This window comes from Cupressus sempervirens, chromosome 3 (genome assembly GCF_028749045.1).
Source record: "Cupressus sempervirens isolate cs-2001-9-10 chromosome 3, ASM2874904v1, whole genome shotgun sequence".
NCBI classification, from domain to species: Eukaryota; Viridiplantae; Streptophyta; class Pinopsida; order Cupressales; family Cupressaceae; genus Cupressus; species Cupressus sempervirens.
The window spans coordinates 1,123,965,774-1,123,988,729 of NC_143120.1; the positions used below are offsets into that span (position 1 = coordinate 1,123,965,774).

Sequence of the window (22,956 nt, forward strand, 5' to 3'; positions counted from 1 at the left end):
CACCTTCTCTAAGGCATTGGGATAGTTATTTTTCTGAGTAATGTAATTAGAAAAATATTTAATTACAAATAAGAAAATACAAGATGATTGATGCATAAATAAGAAAATATTTTGTTACCAAAAAATCAATTGTATATAAAACAATCTAATTTAAGTAGAGGCACATTATGATGGTATTTACGCTTAAAAGGTTGGTGGTTGGAGCAGTTGTGGATAGATAACATAATGAATACAACTTAATATGAAATATGGGACTTGTCATATTATAGTGCTAGATAGTAGTTGAAAGCGATTGTTTTGATTGAGAGAACCCGTTAAAGTTACATAAGATTTTGTGTTAATGTTGATTCATGAAGCAAGAGCAAACAAGACTCTCGGGAGACTACCCTTATTATCAGAAGGGAAATATATAAAGCTATGGTGGTGGAGTTAACAATTTTTACATTCGAAGGAACTGTTATTTTTGAGGAAAAGGGTTATGGGAAAGTTAAAAAAATTAAATACCAGCAGCAAAAAGTCAAAAGGAAAGTACGATAAAATATTAAAATATACAAGTTTAATAAATTTAACATTTTTAGGTGATAAAATATAGAGGTATGGGTTAGTTTAATAAACTTTTAATTTTAAGGTTTTTTCACAGAGGATAGGTTTCATTTTATTTAAGTAAAATATGTATGATAGAAATGTGTATCTTAGTTGATCTTTAAAATAAAATAATAGTTGTGTAGAGATTTATGATAGTATTTTTAAATGTCCAAAAAATTGAGCGGTGTTCATATAGAGTTGATTTTTTTCTTCTAATAATGTTTACTTCTTAAATAATGTACACTTGATTTGGCCTAGTGGTGGATAATTTGTAGTTGTTGAACATTGTTGAATAACTAAGGAGGAATGGATTACTTATTCCACCCATAAAAAAAAATTTCATTGTTGTAAACACTTAACATGCAAATATTGTTACTTAAGATATGTTGGTCAAAGCATAGCAATACACATGTTCAAAAAATAAGAATTAAAGTTTAAGTACATGCTAATTCTCATGAAGCGATAACAACGATGATGAAGGTGACATTGGTCAAGTAATTTTACATGTTAAAAAGGCTAATTCCCCAAATAAGGGGTTGTTGGTAGGCTAATTGCTTGAGTAGTTATGCCTTGAATACAAAAAGGCTCTTTGTCAATACAAGAAGGCTAATTGTTGATACAAGTGCTCATTGCCAAAAATAAAATAAAATAAAGACTAAAATAGAGTATCACGTCAAGCCTTTGCAATTTTAGTTAAGAATTGATTGCACCTCCTCGATCAATTGTCTAAGTAGTTCAAACTTCCATTATACAAAAGGTTCATATATATGATCACATGAATGCACACTCTTTGACTTGAGTCAGCCAAAACAAATTTAAAATAGGACCCAACATCTTGAGTAATACGACACAATCCTCGAGCACGTCAACATGCTACCATGATCTTAGGTGTTGACAGATATGATAAGCACTCTAGGAAAAACTGCTTGGACCAAAATCATAAACACAATTCACAACTGATTGAGTCAAAACATAAGCTCCAGGCAACCACCAAGGCATGGAATAATTACCATTAATGCTCAACCAACCATCATGAACAACATATGAAACTCTATTAGTGAGAAAGACAATCAATGTGTAACCAATGAATACACCACAATTGTTGGAAACCATTCAATTTACAATTAGCAATGCACCACCAAAATACTAGAGGTTGAGTTAAGCATGCTACATACACTTGCTAGGTTATTGATTGCATCAATGACAACCACAATGGTAACCATCAGGTTCACATTCCAACAATACTCTTGTAAGAGAGGTCACAAGTTCAAATCCCACTAGGGGATAGGGAATGTATGCCTTGTTTGTCACACTAATAGGTGTTTCTCACAAGGAATACACGGTAGTCTCATATTGTTGTCACTATATGTAGACGGATAATATATGGGTGGTATCATGGAATATAAATTGACCTTTCTTTTCATTTTTATCTAACATCACCTTTTATCTTATTTTGGTTTTTAGAAAAAAAAACAAATAAATACCTTTTTGGAGAGTTTACCATTGGAGAAGTACCTACCTGCTCCTACATTCTTGTCTTTATAAGGATTCTTGTACAATGTAATATATCAATTCAAACCAATCATTATTGAATCATTTAATGTCAGTCTAAAATTGATATTTATTTGAGTATTGATGTAAGCTTGAGACTCTTTGATGATGGAGTCTTTCCTTGTACGGGTTTGTCCACATCCTTCCATTCTTATGTGTATAAATTGAAGAATTTACTAATTTTCCTTTGTTTCATTGTTATATTTTTTTACTTAATCATGTATTAATTAGATTTAACATTGCGTTATAATATTCCTATTATATTGTTTACCTTTTACTTCAAACTTTATAGTCGAGACATAATTTTATTTTATAAGGAAATGCTTTATTGTATTATTGTAGACTTTTATATTATACAGTGATTAACTATTTTCCCCACTACCAATAATAATGTTGTTCTACGTTGCGACTGTAATATACATTACACAGTGATCAACTATTTTTTCCACAACCAATAATATTGTTCTATTTTGTGAGTGTTATATTTTTGTTCATATGTTTGTTTGGAGGAAATGATTGAGCTTTAACAGTTCCCTACACATTACGGAGGCCGGGGGGTTTTCATTGGCCGAACTGAAGGCTGTGAAAATTTTCACGCAAGAGACCGCTCATGTATAGAGGAAGGACGCAAAAATCTTAGTCTTCCGATTACCAAGCAGTAACAGTTGTCAATTCCTATTACCAAGCAGATGGTATGCATCAACAATGGCAGCCAGATGAAAGGGTAAAAAGAAATTTTGGAGAGTGCAATGAGTGTAGGCGAGAGAACAACGATTTGATCTTCCCTAATACCTCGAGGATGCTGCACCGACAGAAAGGCATTGAATGCTTTTAACAATAATATATTGATTTTCTTTCCGCCGTATAACTGCGTATTCACAGTTTTTGGGAACAAATTCTTTGAATTCTAACAGATTGTGTTCGTTTGTAGAGATATATTCATACTGCTACATTGATTTCTCTGAGCTACAGTCGACCATAATTGTCCAAACAAAACCACTTTCAGTTAGTCCAAGGTAAATTTGGGTTTTCTTTTGTCAACTTTCAGTTTCCCAATCCAACATTCAGCAAATTTAAGCTGTTCCTATTATCATTTATTTGTTTCTCTTGCAAATAGTGATTTTTGAAAATTGAGGATTGGTAATAGGTTCAGGGGAAATCTGGTTTAAACGGTAAAAAATATCAACTAAAGAGGCTGTAAATCATAATTTGTTTTCTTAGAATTAGGGGAATTGCAAAACCTGGATTGGGTACAGTGGGCAATCAATTGCATATATTACTCAACTTGGCGTCTAAAACTATCTTATTTAGTTTTCTTCTTCTTTGCGTTTATGCTTATTTACAGGTTCTCACTCATCTTGGTAGTAATGAAAGCCTGTGTTGTCCCAGATCGTTTACATGATTTCTATGTAGCTAACATGGCCACAGGTAAGTTTAAAATTTAGGGCAACCACAAAATTTTGTTCATGTGTTTATTTGTCTTTCCTGTTCTCACTAGATTTAATGCAAGAGCCTGTTATTGTATGCGGAGGGCAAACATATGATCTGGCATCCATTACCAGATGGATCAACGAAGGATAATGCATTTCGAATACTCTTTAGTATCTCCTCTGTAGCCAAATATAGGAAACTAATAGGAGAGACCCTAGAAGCCTTTCCAATATTGCTAGATCTTCTTCGAGATGGAACTGCAAGAGTCAAAAGCAATGCAACGAATGCCCTATTTCACCTATCATCTTTTCATGGAAATGATTTGTAGGTAGTGGCAGCTGGGGCAGTCCCTTTCCTTGTTGATCTTCTAACAGATGAAAGAACAGGTCTTCTAGATGACCCTTGCTCTGTTGTTGCTCTGCTTTCCAGGCAATCTGAGGTTTTAACTGCAATTAGTGAAGCCTCTACAATACCCATACTTATCAGTCTTCTTAGATCAGCTTCTTCCTCACCCAAATGCAAGGAGAATTCAGTTGCTATCTTTCTAACGCTTTGCTGCCATAATGGAGCTCAAATTATAAATATGTTGTTGAGAATGCCGTCACTTATGCCTTGTTTGTATAGCCTTTCACTTCGGGCAGTCCTCGAGCCAGAAATAAAGCCACTTCACTGTTTAGAATCCTTCAAAATTGAGAGCCCTCCCAATCTCCTCAAAACGTTCCCGCCTCTCAGAATCCTGTTGCTCTGGCGAAGTGCTGAGTCACTTCTCTCACTCATTCTTCAAATTTGTTTGATTCCTACCTATTTGTTGTACACTGTATCCTTCGACCAAGGATCGGTGGAAAATGTAGACAAATCTGTCCTATTATAGACATTTGTCTTGTAAACTACATACTGTGCATAAAAAGTTATAGCATATGATCATGGATCAAATATAAATTCATCCACGGTCTAATAACCAAATAACACGTTATCCACACAATCTATTGATAATATGGATGGAATATAAATATACGGTTTAAAGACCCACCAGCTCTGTAGTTTTCAGCAAATAAAAACTATTTGAATTGAAAAGAATAATGAATGATATCGCCTTGGTAGCAGACTGGTGAAACCAAATTTGCTTTGCTCTTGACGAATTTTCAATTGAATGAACAAAGGATAAAGTTGAGTTTGGTTTTTCCCTCTTCCTCTGTATCTAATACCAATCAATAAAAAATTGTCTTTAGTTTTCAAATTGCCTTTAAGATCAAATTCAGTAGTGAGCATGAGGTGAAGAATCTAAAACATAGAAATAAATACACAAACTAAAATAAAAGTAGACGAGGGAGGAGGATTGGAATCACCCTTGATTTTTCCCACATATTAGTGAGGTGTGAGGTGAGTAAAAGATTATTGAACCACCTAAATCATCATCTTTTCTTGAACAAGTTTCAAAAAAATTGTTTGTCTTCACATAATATGGCCTTAACCTTTCAAAAATTATCTTCATGCTTTTGGGTAAGATTGTGTGAGTTTATTAGCATCAATGTTTCAGATCATACTCAATGATTTATTGTAATATGAGAATTTGAATTACAAAACATCACATATAATTTATGTTGTCTTATGTCTAAACCAATGATTTTTATGTAGATTATAATGTTTTAGGCCCAATCCCATGTTTGATAACTTCTTTACTATTTGATGAAGGACGAGTATGATCTTCCCAAAAAATTGAGATCAAGTTCCTAATAATATCTTCAATCCAATTAGAACATGAAGCTCTACACATACTTGCCTAATTCTCTTCTGATGTACTGCCATTCAAAATATGTTTCTTCACATATTGTGATATTGCCTTTCTATCAAAACCAGACTGATTTGAAAGTGAGTAGATTTGTCTTTTTGAGGCATGTTCCTCAGTTAAAATAGATGTCAACATCACTCTTTTGGACATGTTTTTATCCATTGATTGAGATTATTTTTCAATGGAACCCAAACCTTTCTCGACACCTCTAACAATATCTTGTTGTAGGAGATAAATTGTCCTCCTTTCCAACATCAAATCCACACCCAACAATTGTAATGTCTCTTTTAACTCATTGTAAAGAAGTAGAATTGATAATATTGTTGATAGAGTATCAATATTTTTCAAATGAGAAATTACTTCATTTATATCTTTATCTATTAAACTTTGGTGCATCATGATGTGTCTCAACAATTTATATCATCAATATTTAACAATGAAATCAATACTTCATGCATAATAACATATATTAAAAGACACCAACTCAAAAAGCTATAATCAAATCAAATATTAAAGGCACCAACTCTATTTGGTAGAATATAGAGTTCTTGAAATAAATCAATGTTATCACAAACTTAGTGGAACAAACTTATAGACATGGACCAATTAGCTTTGTTGGATACAAGACTTTTAACAATTGCTCACATCTTTTTTTGTACTGGCATGAACTATGTTGCCCTCCAGTTCTTGTTTTAATAGTCTTGTAGAGATCCTGATATTGTAAAGAAATAACATCTTTTTTGGAATTTGGTAAGTCTAATGGCTTTATGTATAAACCATGAAAGCTAAAAATAGAGGATCTTTTAGAGGATATATATCAATGGAGAGTTATAAAATTAAAGTCTAAAATTTTGGGTGGTTTAAATGACTATTAGGTAAAAATTGGATAAAACGACAAGTGAAACCATATGGTAGTGCCTTGCACATTTTATTGTACAGATTTCTAAGAAGACAATATTATTTTTGTGTGGAGAAGAATTAAAGATCAACATTATCAGATTTCCACAATCTATTGAAATGTATAAATAATTTTTGGATTTGATTGTGTATATTTTTTAGCATTGACGTTTTGGATCACACTCCATGATCCATCATCAAGATGAGAGAATGCAAGAATAAAAATTGTGATGGATCATAGAATGTGATCCGAAATGTCAATCTTAAAAAACATACACAATCAAATCCAAAAATAATTTATACAAGAATCAAAGAGATCAATCAAAGGAGTTTCGTAAACAAAAAAAACTAAATAGAAAATTTATATTCCTTATAAATAAAGGAGATTAAGCATTTGAAATATTATAATGCCATTTTCAATTGGCTAGGTAATATTGATGTTGAACTAGAAGAGGGTGGTTCTTATTTTTTACTTTATGCTATACTAGAATGTTAGGGGAATCTTATTGTTGTGTTGAGTGGTTCTTCTATAGAATATTGTATTTATCTATGTTCCAAATATTTCTGAAGGCATACGTGATTAAAATTCACAAACTTAAAGTGCACTTAGGGCTAGAATCTAAAACATTGAAATAAATACACAACTACTAGGAAACTAAAATAAAAGTAGACGAGGGAGGAGGATTGGAATCACCCTTGATTTTTCCCACATATTAGTGAGGTTTGAGGTGAGTAAAAGATTATTGAACCACCTAAATCATCATCTTTTCTTGAACAAGTTTCAAAAAAATTGTTTGTCTTCACATAATATGGCCTTAACCTTCAAAAATTATCTTCATGCTTTTGAGTAAGATTGTGTGAGTTTATTAGCATCAATGTTTCAGATCATACTCAATGAAATATCTTAGTATGAGAATTTGAATTACAAAACATCACATACAATTCATGTTGTCTTATGTCTAAACCAATTATTTGTATGTAGATTATAATGTTTTAAGCCCAATCTCATGTTTGATAACTTCTTTACTATTTGATGAAGGACGAGTATGATCTTTCCAAAACGTTGAGATCAAGTTCCTAATAATATCTTCAATCGAATTAGAAAATGAAGCTCTACACATAATTGCCTAATTCTCTTCTGATGTACTGCCATTCAAAATATGTTTCTTCACATATTGTGATATTGCCTTTCTATCAAAACCAGACTTATTTGAAAGTGAGTAGATTTGTCTTTTTGAGGCATTTTCCTCAATTAAAATAGATGTCAACATCACTCTTTTGGAAATGTTTTAATTCATTGATTGAGATTATTTTTCAATGGAACCCAAACCTTTCTCGACACCTCTAACAATATCTTGTTGCAGGAGATAAATTGTCCTCCCTTCCAACATCGAATCCACACCCAACAATTGTAATATCTCTTTTAACTCATTGCAAAGAAGTAGAATTGATAATATTTTTGATAGAGTATCAATATTTTTCAAATGAGAAATTACTTCATTTATATCTTTATCTATTAAACTCTTTGTAGTATGTATTGGTTGTTTAGCATAAAATCTTAATTTCCCCATATCCATTTCAAATAAATGATCTAAATTTCTATAAGCTTCTCTTTAGTTGTTTATAGCTATATTTATGTGCTCATCCATACCAATATAAGGACGCGATCTCAAATTTTCTCCATCAACCATTTTTTGAACTTAGGCCTCCTTGTCTTCTACTATATTTTTTTTAGCCTTGTCTACTCCAATATCTCTAGATTTGGCTTTCAACTTTTGCCTTTGTTTTTGCTTCTTGAGTCTAGGACACAAAATTCATATATAAAAGACACAAATTTTGAATATATTTAAGTGAGAGAGAGAGAGAGAGAGAGAGAGAGAGAGAGAGAGAGAGAGAGAGAGAGAGAGAGAGAGAGAGAGAGAGAGAGAGAGAGAGAGAGAGAGAGAGAGAGAGAGTACACAAAGACATTTTGTAATAAATAGGGAGATGAAGAGCTCAAGAGTGGAGAAGGGGGCGTGGATAGATCTACAAATGTCTAGAGAGAGAGAGAGAGGTTGGTTAAAAATACGAAGGAGAGCCCATACGGGGGTGAGGGGGAGAGATATCTTTGAATCGAGAGAGATCTCTAAAGAGGGGGTTGGTAAAAATTGGGGTAGGGAGAGATCTTTGAATCGAGAGAGAGAGAGAGAGAGAGAGAGAGAGAGAGAGAGAGAGAGAGAGAGAGAGAGAGAGAGAGAGAGAGAGAGAGAGAGAGAGATCTAATTGTAACATTCTAAGTTACATGATACAATAAAAAATAAAATAATAAGAAGCATGTGTGGTTTGTTTATAAAATGTATTTATTCTTTCTTCACATAATATTTGTACCTTTGGGGGTGAATGCTTTTGTGCCCTCTTGTTTACCTTGTCATTTATTTCATTATTATTCTTTTGAAAATATGGTCCTTAAAAATTCCACTCCAAAATCCTTTCTCCTCAATTTGCCTCATACAATAAAAAATCAAATTAATCTTGCAATTTTGTTTTGGAAAAATGTAAAAATATACTATTTTTAACAAGATTAAAATGAAAATAAAAATTGGTGACTAGTTAGGGTTTTAGAAAAAACTATATAAAATGATATTTCCTGCTCACTTTCTTTGTGGCTACTTAGTTGTGTACAATTTCTCCATAGACAAATGATCTTCTTGATTAAATAGACACAATCTATATGTGACTTATAGTGGATTTTGTGGATTCAATCATATAAAAGGAATTTAGCTTCATAATATTTGAGCAAATTATTTATCATAGTGCATCTTGCGCTAGAAAATGTGAAGTTTTATTATCTGGCATTCTCCCAAATAGGAAGAATTATCGCAAATTATTTAGAAGTAAATGATTTTAAATAATGAATTCTATGCATTTGTTTTGTGTAGTTTTATATTACTATTTATTTTCCACATATATGCAAATCTTTTCTATTATCATGATGCTTCGAATGTAATTGTGACATTTGTTTAAAATTGAAGTTTGATCCTAAAGTAACAATGTTCCACATGGTGATTGCTACAAATTGTTATTGAATGCAACTATTTACAAACACAACATACAATTATGGTGGAAAAAAATTAGAATAATATAGCACCTCTATTATTATACCTTTATGAAAATTTCCACTATAACATTTTCAATAAAAACCAATGAAATAAATAACTATTTTATATTTTTTTGAAAAAATTACTATAAATCAATGAAAATGATAAACCCTTGGTGTAGTGGGACTAAAGTCCTAGATACGTACAAATGCCCTAAGAGGGACTTGAGAGGGTATTTCTTCTTTTACAACATTTTTAGAGGGCATATACCCTCCATTACAAAAGTTTAAGGATTTTGTTACATAAATGAAAGTAAGATCTTAGCGCTCACTAAGTGAGTCAATTTACATTGTGATAGGTAACTCCCATCCCTACCATGAAGGAAATTGAAGAGAAATCCTAGGCAGTAGAAGGAGTTGCTTGCAAAAGATCCCATGTCAAAATAAACAGATAGGAAACCACAACAACCACATCTTTAAAAAAATTAGTATCTTATAACAAAATACCTCAGATAAACTAAGAATCATAGATCCCAACAATGCACCAACGCTAACATATCTAACTAGAAGCGAGGTTCAGAAAAATGTCACATGCAAGAATAGTTTCAATAGCCCTTGTTTACTTATTTATGACAAATTTATTAAGCTTTTCCACCATTGAGAAAATAAAAGATGACAAGCTTTGTAGTAGTAAATGAAGCCAGTTAGATTGTTAGATCTTACTAATTTATTCTAGCCAAAATAGTTGATTACCATACCCGAGCATATTTAAGAAATGGTCTATTACTTAGGATGTTGGCCTCTTCAAATCAAGAAAATTAGTATTCAAAAATCACAAGGTGGTTTAATCAAATGTGCTTAAAGAATCCATCAAACTTACTTCCATAGGCTAATAATCCAAGCTAAAAAGATCAAAGTAAGCCTATAATCTCATGAGAAAAAAAATGAAAACCCAAATATGCTCAATCTAGATAACCAAACACCATGAAAAACCATAACTTAGATATAGATGCATTATTATCATACTAGCCAGATATAGCTAGGAGATCGCTCAACATAAATGCAAATTGCACAAATTGCAAGATACAATTCCTACCACATAATATTATTCAATATTAACTTAAATCAGTTTCATAAGCCAACCATATCTTAATGGGAGAGTGAGAAGACATTCATCATAAGAACTTTAACCTATGATATTAGAAAGACGAAATGAGATATAGATCAAAACTGAAGAAGTCTTTGAACTATAAAAGATAAGCAATAAAATTAAAAGTTCATTGGAGCTATAAACTAAAAAAGGTTTGAGAAATATTGAGATAAAATGAAGGTTTAAGTCTTTAAGATCCAAAAATCATCTGAGATAAAGACTTTCATTTAAAAAGAGCAAAGATTGAGATACTAGTCCACTCTAAAGGCCTCTCGAAGATGGTCAACAGCGGACCTAAGGGACCTATCTTGAAAAATGTCATCTTCACCAAAATAACATTGCAACCAATACTCTTCCAAAGGGTCCAAGATATAGCATAAATGAATGAGAAAGAAAAAAAATTCTCTTGTAAATATCACTCTCTGCCCAAAATCTAGCAAGGTTCTTTGTGAAGATGATTGGGTATGCAATGACAAGTTCCCTTCTAACATGCAACATATCATAGTTCTCTATCAATGGGATAGTATCTAGTTTCTCAAGAAGAACATCATTAAATAACTCATGGCATAGATTGGAAGTAAAGTCATGGTTGGCATAGAAGTGACATGCAACTACAATGAACATAGATACAATATTCACATTGGACCAAAATATGTAAGGGTAGTTTATGAATTGAGTTCCAAGACAATACAAGGTAGCTCTCTAGATAACAATGTTCTTCACTTTGATGATCTGCATAATTCTCTTGATTTTGATAGGCCTGTCAAATGTCATAAGATGTGAAGGGTGTGAGAGCTTAATCGGAGTATCCATGGTGAATTGTGAGTCCAAAATAGAAACCACCCAAAATAAATAAGGATGGGAATGTTTTCCACCCTATCCTCATGAATTAATTAAATGTCCTCATTTTGGGTAGACAATTAAAATTGAACGAGAAGTACAAACCACTCGAAGTATTAATTAAGAGGATGTGTATCATAGGACTATATTCTTAGGGGGTGAGACCACCAAAAGAAAGACATGACTAAAAATAATGAAAGCGGGCTGCCAAAAGGAAAAGGTATGCAAATTGAAGATACAAGGGTGGAAGTTGAAGAAAGAAAGGTAGAAAGACTAGGAGGAAATAGGGGTTACCTATCTCCTTCCTAAATGACCCAAATAAATAAAATAAAATAGTTAGAGCATTAGATAAAAATAAAAATAAAAGGAATTAGGATCTGAGGCTTAAGGAGGGAAAGGATGAGGATAAAGGGTGGTTCCCTCCTTTACATTTGCTCTCTCATTAACAAGTTTATCAGCCAAACCATTGTCCTCTTGATAGATGTGATTAATAGTTAAGTTATGGATGTTATTGGCTAGATCTAAAGCCTTAATTAAGAGGGAATTTAATCCCCAATTAGGAAAAGAATAATTCCTAAATGTATTGACCACAATTGCAAAATCCACTTCAATTTCAACTTGGTTTAGATTAAGTTTGATGCATAACCTCAACCCTTCAATGAGGGCCTTAAATTAAACTTAATTGTTGGTGGCCTTTCCTATATGTTTCATGCATTGAGCTAGGAGTTCTCCTTCATGATTATGTATATAACATCCTATCGCAGTTGTTCCTGGGTTGCCTCTTGAGGCCCCATCACAATTCAATTTAACCCAATTTTCAATTGGAGGATTCCAACTGCAAAGAACTCTTCTTAATTTACTTTCCCCACCTCCTTTTCCATAGAAAGATGGTAGTTTGAGACTCGACCATTTGTTTCTCATTTTTCATCCCAAATCGACATGGATTTTGATGTGCCATTAAGGTTTAATAGTTTGTTGTTGAGGGTTTCTATAATAAGAACCTCTATTTTTAAGGTAAGTTGGTCCCAAGACATACTAGAGTTTTTAAAGATCCTCCTATTCCATTCCTTCTATTTTTCCAAACGAATTATGGAAGGGGAAATTGTCTACAAACCATGGAAGATTCTACCCAAAGACAACTTTGGCCAAGAAAGCATGAGGGACATAATTGTATCAGGAAAAGCCAACTTAATGTTCAATTTACCACAGAGCTAGTACTAGACTTTAGATGAATTGGAGCAGTTGAGAAGGATGTGAACCTTAGAGGGATCACATGGAAGATATCTTGGAGGACCCTCAAAGCCTATCCTTCTAATTCTAACAGTTGTCAAGATTCTTTTTTGAAGGGCCAACCATGAGAAGGTTTTAGCCTTTAGTAAACATAGGGGATTCTAGAATAAAGAGTATGGAAATTCCACCTTAGGGTGGTGATTTAGATTGGTCAAATAGTTGTATCCATCCTTGGTGTTATATTCTCCATTTTTGGATCCATCCCATATAATCATATCTTCTGATCCTATAAAGGTAATATTTCTATCTTTTAAAATATTCAATAGAATTGATTCTTCTTTTGGGGGGATACAAAAGATAGAGAATAATTTTCATTTCCATCCATGTAAGTAATCATTATCCTCCTCTACGTAATTGATTAAGAAAGGCCCTAATCTATCTTCTAGGATAGATCTAGTGGAATGAATGGCTATTAGTTTGCTAATAAGTGGATAGCCACCCCAAGAGTATGTCCAAAATCTTATTTGATCTCCTTTCCCAATTTTCTGGGTGATCCTATTTAAGATAATTGGTCTGCAGGTTATCATAAAGTTCCATAAGTTAGAACCCTTTGGGAGATTCTTTGTTCTAAGGATACTTAAGGTGTCATTAGGTTGTAGATATTTGTTAGATAATTTTCTAGCCCATTTTAAGTGAGGACATCGAATCATTCTTCAAATCAACTTAGCTCCTAAACCCATAGCTTGATCCTTCAAATTCTTAATGTAAAAGGCCTCTTCTTGCTTGGAATGACAAACCTTATCCCATGCTAGGAGAGAAATTTCATTTTTATCTTTTGATTCTCGTTATAAATAAATTTTTAAGATTTTATTAAGGTCATCTCTTATCGTTGATGGTAACTCTAGCACCGATAACTAGTAGATTGGCATACTAGATAGAACTGACTTTTGCATAATGATTCTACTAGCAAGGAAATACACTTTTCTTTCCAGGACTAAAGTATTGTCCTAACGTTACTAGTGAGGGCATCCCAAATAGATGCCTTTTTCTTGCCCTATTCAAGGTAAACACCAAGGCACTTGCATGGCAAGGTACCTTTCTTAATATTTCAGATCTTGCTAATATCATGTTCCTAGATGACATAAGTATTGGAAAAGAAGATCTCAGATTTGGACAGGTTAATATCTTGGCTTGAGGCTTTCATATAAGAATCAAGGACACTTTTTAAGGCATATGCTTCTTTAGCACTAGCTTCCCCATATAACATGGTATAATCAACAAATTACGGATGGGTAGTTACCTCTTCATCTTGGGATATCTAAATACCTTTAAGGGAGTGGTTGTTTTTGAAGTTGTTCAAGGGTCTTCCCAAAACTTTAGACATAGTAATGAAAATAGATGGGGAGATGGGGTCCCCTTGTCTTAATCCAAAAGATGATGAGAAGAAGCCTTCAGCAAAACTATTAACCAAAACTAAAAATTTAGGAGTTGAGATACATTCATAAATCAGGTTTACAAATTGGTTAGAAAACCCAAAGGCATGAAAATGTCTATAGAGGAACCTCTAGTAAAGTTTTTCATAAGCTTTTGTAATGTCTAGTTTGAGCATCATGCTAGGAGCCTTATTAATGAAAAGTGAAAAGATTGCTTCTTGTGCAATTATAATTCCATCGTAGATAGATCTACGTAGGATAATGTTATTTTTTCTGTCACTAATTAGCATTGGAAGGAGTTTAGTCAAGCAGTTGGATAAAGTTTTTGATAGTAACTTATATAGAGTATTACATAGGACTATAGGTTGATAATCCTTGAAGCTTTTTGCAGAATCCATTTTGGGAATCAGAGCAAGGAAAGTGTGATTAACCTCTTTAAGGAGGCCACTTGAGTTTCTAAAACTTTCCAGGGCATCTATGATTTCATTACTCATAAAGTAACAACATTTTTGGAAAAAACAAGCAGGAAAACCATCTGATCCTAGTGTATCCAAGGCCATTTGAAAAAGAGCTTTTGTTACCTCCTCCTTCGATATTTTTTGTAGTAATAGTGTATTCTATTATTTAGTAATAATTTTAGGAATATTATTAAGCTGTGCATTTTGAGAATTCAAGGGGGGTCCTTCTAAATTATTTAACGTATCTTCAAAGTAAGAAACTGCCTCACTAGTAATATCAATGGGTTGTTCCACTACGTTATTGTCTTTATTATTATTAATTTTAGTTATTCTATTGATATCTCTTCTCTATTTGGTACTATATGATAAAATTTGGTATTTTTGTCACCCTTGCTTAACCATGTTTCCCAAGATTTCTATTTCCAGTATATCTTTTTGTTGGCTAAAATATCCTCTAGTTTTAGCCTTAGGTTTCTTTCTTTGACATATAACTCTTCATCCATACTTCTTTCTATAAATTTTGAATTAATGCAGGCTATGTCTACTTCAATTTCCCTTTTGATTTCAAAGATTTTACCAAAGTTAGTTTTATTTTAATAAATAAGGCTTTGTTTTATTATTTTTAGTTTTTGAACAAAATTATATGATCTATACCCTGCAATTTTGGCATTAACCCGCCAATATTCCAAAGTTGCAATCAGAGATCCATCTTTGAACCACATTAATTCAAATCTAAATGGGTTTCTGGTTGGGGTATCTTCGGTCTCTACTGATAAGAGGACTTCTCTAGGCAAGTTGCTTAAGATCAAGAATCTATCAAGTTTATCTACTATATAGCTAAAGCCTTGTCTTCTATTATTCCAAGTGAAGGAGTTGTCTTTGGATTTAATTTCTAACAATGCAAATATATGCAACCAATTATTAAAGTCAAGTGTTGCTTGGGGCAATTTTGAGAGGCCTCCACTTTTTTCTAAGGACAACGTGATAGAGTTGAAATCTCCCCCCAACATAGATGGGGAAAATGTTGATTGCAAAGAGATGTCAAGCTCTGACTAGAGGGATCTTTTATTAGTTGAAGAGATTGGGCCATAAATATTGAAAAGAGTAAATTGGAGACCCTAAATCCTGACAATGGCTGACATCCAATAGATTTCCCTTTTAAGAGGTGTAAGAAAAATTGATCAAGGGTTCCAAATTATAGCCAACCCTCCAGAGGCCCCTATGGCCAGGCTTCCAAATATTTTTCTAAATCCAAGTTTCTTACCAAATATATTGAGCCCATCTTGATTCATTTTAGTCTCTTGTATCATAATAATCTCTGGTTTCTATTGGGTAAGGTATCACTTCAATAAGCATTGAATTTTAGGGGTGTTTAAGCCCCTAACATTCTATGTAATGATCTTCAATTTTCCATGGGAAGGTACTTCCCCTTCCCTACATCAAATAGTGTAGTAAGTTTGGTTTGATCATAGGCCTCTGGATCTTGAGATTGAGTTCATTCAGAGATTTAATCCCTTTCTTTTTTTGGATCCTCCTCAAATTTGGACAGATCCCTGGCTCCAAAGACTATTCCAAACCATGAATATTATCCTCATTTTACAAACTAATTAAATTGTAACGAAGGTCTTCATGGGTGTAGCCTTCACCCCCAAGTTTCAAAAGTTGAATGATGATTTTTTCTTTCATAGTTGTTAGACCTTCTAAAACTGCCTCCTCTGTACACATATTGATAAGTTAATTAGTAAGTTGTACCCAAAAAGCATCTTTTTCCTCCTCATTCATCTTGGAATTGTAGGAGCCTTTACTATTTGAGGATAAAGCATCCTCCTTCACTATTTCTGGAGAGGATATGACACCAGGCCTTAAACTAGGATTAAGAGGAATAGGAGGGTTGTCTGGGGAAAGATCAAAAACATTATTTCCCCTCATATCAGGAGAGAAGATTGGCTGCCTTAGATCCTCACTAGTCTTGGAGGGGGCAATATCCCTTTTCTCTAGATTCTCATCTAGACCCATGTTATCATAAATGATATTTGTAAGGCCCACAACCATATCTTCTGCATAGGAAGATGGGCTATCCAAAACAATAAAACCTCCTACATTAGGATTAAAGGAAATTTTCAATAATGGGGTAGGAATAGGATCTTTATGAGCAGTCATAGACTTATCATGAACCTTGGAACCATGCAAGGGAGACTTAGTTGTTGCATGTTTAGATTGAATATTAAGATGGGGAGAATGATTATTAAGGGACTCCTCTATAGGGGCTCGATGAACAACCTTTTTCAAGAAGGTTCCTGACAAATTAATTTTATGAAACATCACATTAGGGTTTTTCTCCAAAGGGAGTTATAGCAAGAATCCTTCACAAATGCCTGAAAAAATTTCAGGACAGAGATAAAAAAAAAAATGATTAGTAATAATTCTCAAAGGTTTCAGGGATGTTTCCCCAATATTGAGATCAACCAATATTTTGACCCTTGTAGAGGTAATCAAACCCCTAAATTCTCCGAGGGAATCCCCAATTTGATGGAGTATATTCTTATTGATGATTTCCACATGATTTTTTTTAAAGGAAACCCATTTCAAAATAGTTTGATCATTTAGGGTTTGGGGATTAAAATCTAGATTCCATTCAAATAACTTAACATGTTGGCCTTCTAAAAAGAATGGATTACCATGTAGTAGATTTTTTTAGATCAACACTTTTACATCTAATAAAACGAGTATTATTGAGTAAGTAATACTTACATGTTCTCCCAACACTAAAATTATTTAGATGAAGAAATGTGTGTTGGAATTCTTTAGAATAACTAAGAGAGGGGGTGAATCAGTTATCCAAGGTCCAAATGTACAAATAAAACTTTTCATGGATTAGTTAACCCATATCCATAAAACATATTCATCATGCATGCATCCATTAGATCATACAATCACTTAAACTTGTAGGTTACTATCAAACTTTGCATAAATGTAAGCATGAAACATAACAGATTCAATAACACATTTGACACAATGATTTTACATAGAAACCCAATTTGAGAAAAACCACTAGTAACATGCTACTCATTCTCACGCTTCTAAAGTGATGCCCTATGAAAGGCCAACCCTATTAAAGGTTACAATACACACTGTTAAATGTGACCTGGCTAGAGCATTTCAATCACCCTATTAGGAGTGAGCCTTGTTAGAGGACTTTAGATCATTCACTTGGAATGTCACCCGGTTAAAGGATTTAAAAATACCTATTAGTTCAACCTTAATCCAAAGGATTTACCCTAGACTGGTACTATGATTAGAAAGTAACAATAAGGCTTGATCTGACACACTTCAACTCTGTTAGCTTGTTCACCCTTCAAGCATTCATACCCTTAAGTCTTCTTGCTTTACTTTCCAATAGCATTTTCTTCTATTCGGTCTCTAAATGAAGCAATACCTTAGACTTCTTATCTAACTTAGGTTCTCGAACATTGACCAACCTTGCTAATGACTAGCCATCTCTATAAATAGAAAATTAAGATCTTTTGTCGTTCATGCTCTATTATCCATCTTAGGGTTAGATAGAATTCAATGAATCTACCCACCTTTTCATTTTTGTCCCTTCTAGAAACTTCTTCTTCAATCCTCTTTGAATTCACCTCAAAATGATTTATCATGAATTATGTGATACCAACTCATCATAGTTATATTTCACACGCTCCACAAAATTCAAGAAAACAAAATAGTTGACTCAAATTTGTCAAATCCATGATTTAACATGAATACTGGCACTCAAAAATATGTTTTCACTTGGCTTCCATACTATTCTTCCACTTGCCTTCAACTAGATCACTCGAAAAACACTAAAGTTTACTAGTGCTCGACTTCAACTAAACTTTACTCAACTTACACTGTATCACTCAACATACACTAAACTTTGACTTTGCTCGGCTCCAACTAATTTTCTGCTTGGCTTGCACTAACTTTTCTCGACACCTATTGTCCACTCGATCAAGCTTGGTAGAGTCAATTCTTTGTACTTGTTCTTCTAAACTTTGTCAGTGTATCCAACCTTTGCAACCTTAAGTAGATAATCAATGCAATATATCATCACTATCTTAATTGATCTTTGTACTCCTTTTTACATACCATAACTCAACCTTTTCTCTAGGTGCTTTTGTTATCTCATTTGATCAAATCCTCTTCATCAATCAAACAAATGATAGTACTCAAATAAACTAAGTAGTTGTCTTACTGACAAGTAGTAGGTTTGACATTAGTGACAAAACAATGATTGAAACACATTCTCGTACTTGGATCAATCTATTTTCAACAATCTCCCTCTTTGGCATTGATGGAAAACAAGTACCAACAACAATACCAAAAAGAAAATAATTCCTTGTATTGAAATCTCTCCCTCTATTAGCTTTCATCTTCTATATAGGTTACAAAAATTTTGTTATGATAAACAAACAATCAACTCATCCTTATGACTCCCTCTTGATCACTTCCACTTTTTAATATTTAGATATCTATCTCTCTTATATCTCACTTAGCACTATCTCCCTCTTACTAGGTAGATGTAATCATTTCTCCCTCTGCAGTAGTCAATAGGTACACTATCTCCCTCTAAGTAGATATTCCATGTTTCTTCCTTGATCTCATTGTCTTTGGTATTTTTTGTTTCTCCCTCTTTGACAACAATGCTAAAGACTTGTCATCTTGATATGCAAATAAGAACATTTCCAATTTCTCCCTCTATCACCTAGCCTATGATTGATCTGTAGCTCTAGCTCTTTGATTACATTAGGAAACTCCTAATGTAAGATCCACTGCATTAATGTGTAACATATGATAGTCAACTCAATTGATTCAAGGCACTTCTCATGCTTCTTAAATAGCCTTGGATAGGGGTAACACCCCTAGTTTACCTCTTAGATACTCATGAGCATCCTTAAGTAATGCTTTTGTAAAGATATCAACTATTTTATCTTTTGTATTCACATATTTCATCTTCACCTCTTTGTCTTGAACTAACTCTCTCAAGTAATGATACTTGATTGCAATGTGCTTAGTCTTTGTATGCATCACAAGATTCTTTGATATATTTATAACACTTATATTATCACAATAAAGTATCACAGGTTCAGTGATTTCCTCTTTCATACCTTTGAGTAGTTATTTGATCCATACAATATTTGTATAATTTACTGCAGTAACAACACATTCAGCTTTGGCAGTAGATTGAGATATGTAGTTTTGTTTCTTGCTAGTCCATGTAACCATCCTTTTCCAAAGAAAAATGCTCCTCCACTAGTTCTCTTTATATCATCAATATTTCCAACCCAATTAGCATCAATGTAGGCTCTCAACTCAAACTTCTCATTTTTCTTGTAGTCCAGACCATAGTCTTTTGTACCTTTCAAATATCTCATTATTCACTTAACAACCTTCAAATGATTAACCCTATGATTAGCAGAGAATCTTACAACTATCTCAATAGATAATGCAATATCAGGTTTGCTATGTACTACATATTGCAATTTTCCAATCATAGACTTATACAATATTTGATTCACCTCAGCTGAATCATCATTCTTTGGCAATGTGTCTTGTCGCCATAGGTGTGCTTACTGGCTTGGAATCTTCCAATCCAAAAGTTTTCAGCATCTCCTTTACATATTTTGATTGAGTGATCTATATACCATATTTCATCTGATGTACTTGCAAACCCACAAAGAACTTGATCTCTCCAAACATAGACATCTCAAATTCTTTCTTCATTTCATTTGCAAAAGCTTTACATAAAGTATCATAACCTCCAAATATGATATCATCAACAAAAATTTCAGATAGTAAAATATCTTTGCCTTTTTCTATCTTTAAGTACAGATCACTATTATCATCAGTCCTCTCAAATCCAATCTTCACAAGATAATTGTGAAGCCTTTCATACCATGCTCTTGGTGATTACTTCAAACCATATAAAGCTTTGTGTAGTCTACATACCATGTTTTTGTTGCTAGCATTAACAAATCCTTCTAGTTGTTCTATATAGACCTCTTCTTCCAATATGTTATTTAGAAATGCATATTTAACATCCATTTGATAAACTTTGAAACCTTTTTATGCAAAGTAAGCAAGTGGAGTTCTTACACCTTCCAATCTTGCAACATGAGCGAATGTTTCTCCATAATCTATCTCAAACGTTTCTCCATAATATATCCCTTCTTGTGCATACCCCTTGCAAACTAATCTTGCCTTATTCCTTGTGACTTCACCATTTTCATCTAACTTGTTTCTATGCACTGACTTGGTGCAAATCACGTTTTTATCTTCCGGTCTAGGAACTAGAGTCCATGTCTTATTCTTTTTAATCTATTCAATCTTCTCTTTAATGGCTTTACTCCAGTCCACATCTTATAAGGCATCTTTCATTGTCTTAGGTTCATGCATGATAAGTAAACATGTATCACTTCTCAACCTATTTCTTGTCATTGGTCTTGCATCTTTATCTCCAATAATTTGTGCAGCAGGGTGATGTCTTTTGACATACTTTGACAATCTTGGTTTTGCTCTATTTTCCTCACTTGGTCTATCAACTGCTGAGTCGCTATATAATTCTCTACTAGGTATTTAAACATCTCCTTCATGTACACTAATCTTAGAATTAGAATGTGCCTCAACTTCATTCTGCAACTCGACATCTAATTGTAGCTAGGTTCCTGAATGCAACTTGACATTCATTGTATGTGACTCAATAGTCACTGAAACTTACTGTTGATTTGCAACTTGATTTACAACATCTTCATCAATAGGCATACTTTCATGAAAGTATACAAATGATTTTTATTCGTTTGGTTCCTTCATAGGTTCAACCTCATGTACTTTTATATATTTATCAAATTTCACATTTGCACTTTTTACAACTTTGTTAGTGTTAGTATTTAAACACTTATAAGATTTACTTCTTGTGGAATAGCCAACGAATATAACTTATTCACTTTTTGCATCTAGTTTACCATTCCTAAATTCTTTGAGAATATAACACTTGTTTCCAAATACCTTAAAATATTTTACATTGGGTGAGTATCCATACCATAGTTCAAAAGGTGTTGAATGAATACCTTTCTTGACTTGCACATAATTCAAGGTATAGACAATTGTACTTACAACCCCTCTCTAGTATTTCAAAGTAACATTTTTCTCCATTATGAGTGTCCTAGCATAGTCCATTACATATATGTTCCTCCTTTCAACAATTCCATTTTGTGGAGGGAATTTATGTGCAGATGTTTGTCTATTGATTCCTCTATCATTACAAAACATCTCAAACTCATTTGGTGTAAATTCTCCTCCTCTTTCAAATCTCAAACATTTCAGACTTTTACATATTTCCTTCTCAACTCTTGCTAAGTACCACTTAAACATTTAGAAAGCATCAAATTTCTGTTTTAGAAACATAATTGTCATCATCCTAGAATAATCATCAATAAATAACATAATGTACTTATCACCTTTGTAGCTTTGCACATCAATTGGTCTACACGAGTCAGTATGAACAATCTCCAAAATTCCTTTAGAGGTGCGAGTCTTACTCTTAAAACTAGACTTTGTGATTTTGCCTAACTAACATTGTTTGCAAATTATATTATCAAGTTTTTTCAACTTAGGAAAACCTCTAACTCTCTTCATGTTACTTATACTAACCAAATTATCAAAGTTAACATGACATAACCTCTTGTTCCATAACGACACATCATCAAATTCTACAACTAAACAAGTAGCATCATTCATGTCAAGATAGAATAGATTACCTCTACAATCACCTTTTCCCATTAGTTTTCCATCAGTTCATATATCTTAGCAATCTTGTTCTCAAACTCAACCATGCAACATGAATTATTTAGTTGTGACACACTCAATAGATTGTAGTTAAGTCTTCAACATAATAAGCATTGCCACATAAAATCTTTTCTGTGAGTTTGATAGAACCTTTTCCTTTTATCAGACAGGGTGCATCATTACCAAACCTTACATTATTTTGATCATAATAATTCAAGGTAATGAACTTACTTTTATCTCTAGTAATGTGATGTGAACACCCAGTATCAATAATCCATCTGTCATTCTTGTTCACAAAAGACACTAATTCAGTTGCCTCATCCTCATCAGAATCATCTTTCATTGTAACATACACCACTTCGTCATCATGATCATTAGATCCATCTTTGGTTTCCTCTTTTGCAATGTAGTAAGACTTCCCACCTTTGTCTTTGTAATCTTTGTTGTCCTCATCTCTTCTACTTTTGTACTTGTCTCCACCTATATAGTTCTTCTTCTCTGGACATCTAGTAGCAATATGACCAACCTCATTGTATTAAAACACATGATAGGTAACTTACCTTTGAATTTTTTTTTACCTATGTGAAATCTCCTTTTTGGTAGTGCTTCAAGTTGTTCTACATCCTCCTCATTTGTATCACTGTCATTGGAAACATATTTTACCTTTTTCTTCTTCTTGTCATTAGGTTCCT

General features: G+C 33.1%; 1 long non-coding RNA gene across 1 annotated transcript in view; it reads left to right on the forward strand.

Annotated features, from left to right (window-relative positions):
• The first annotated feature begins 2,676 nt into the window (after nucleotides 1–2,676).
• The window catches only part of LOC149570758 (uncharacterized), a 36,635-nt gene continuing 16,355 nt past the window's right edge, over nucleotides 2,677–22,956 (forward strand). The window contains exons 1-2 of the long non-coding RNA XR_016361826.1: nucleotides 2,677–3,152; nucleotides 3,482–3,564. This is a non-coding gene — a long non-coding RNA (uncharacterized LOC149570758). The remainder of the gene's footprint in view (nucleotides 3,153–3,481; nucleotides 3,565–22,956) is intronic.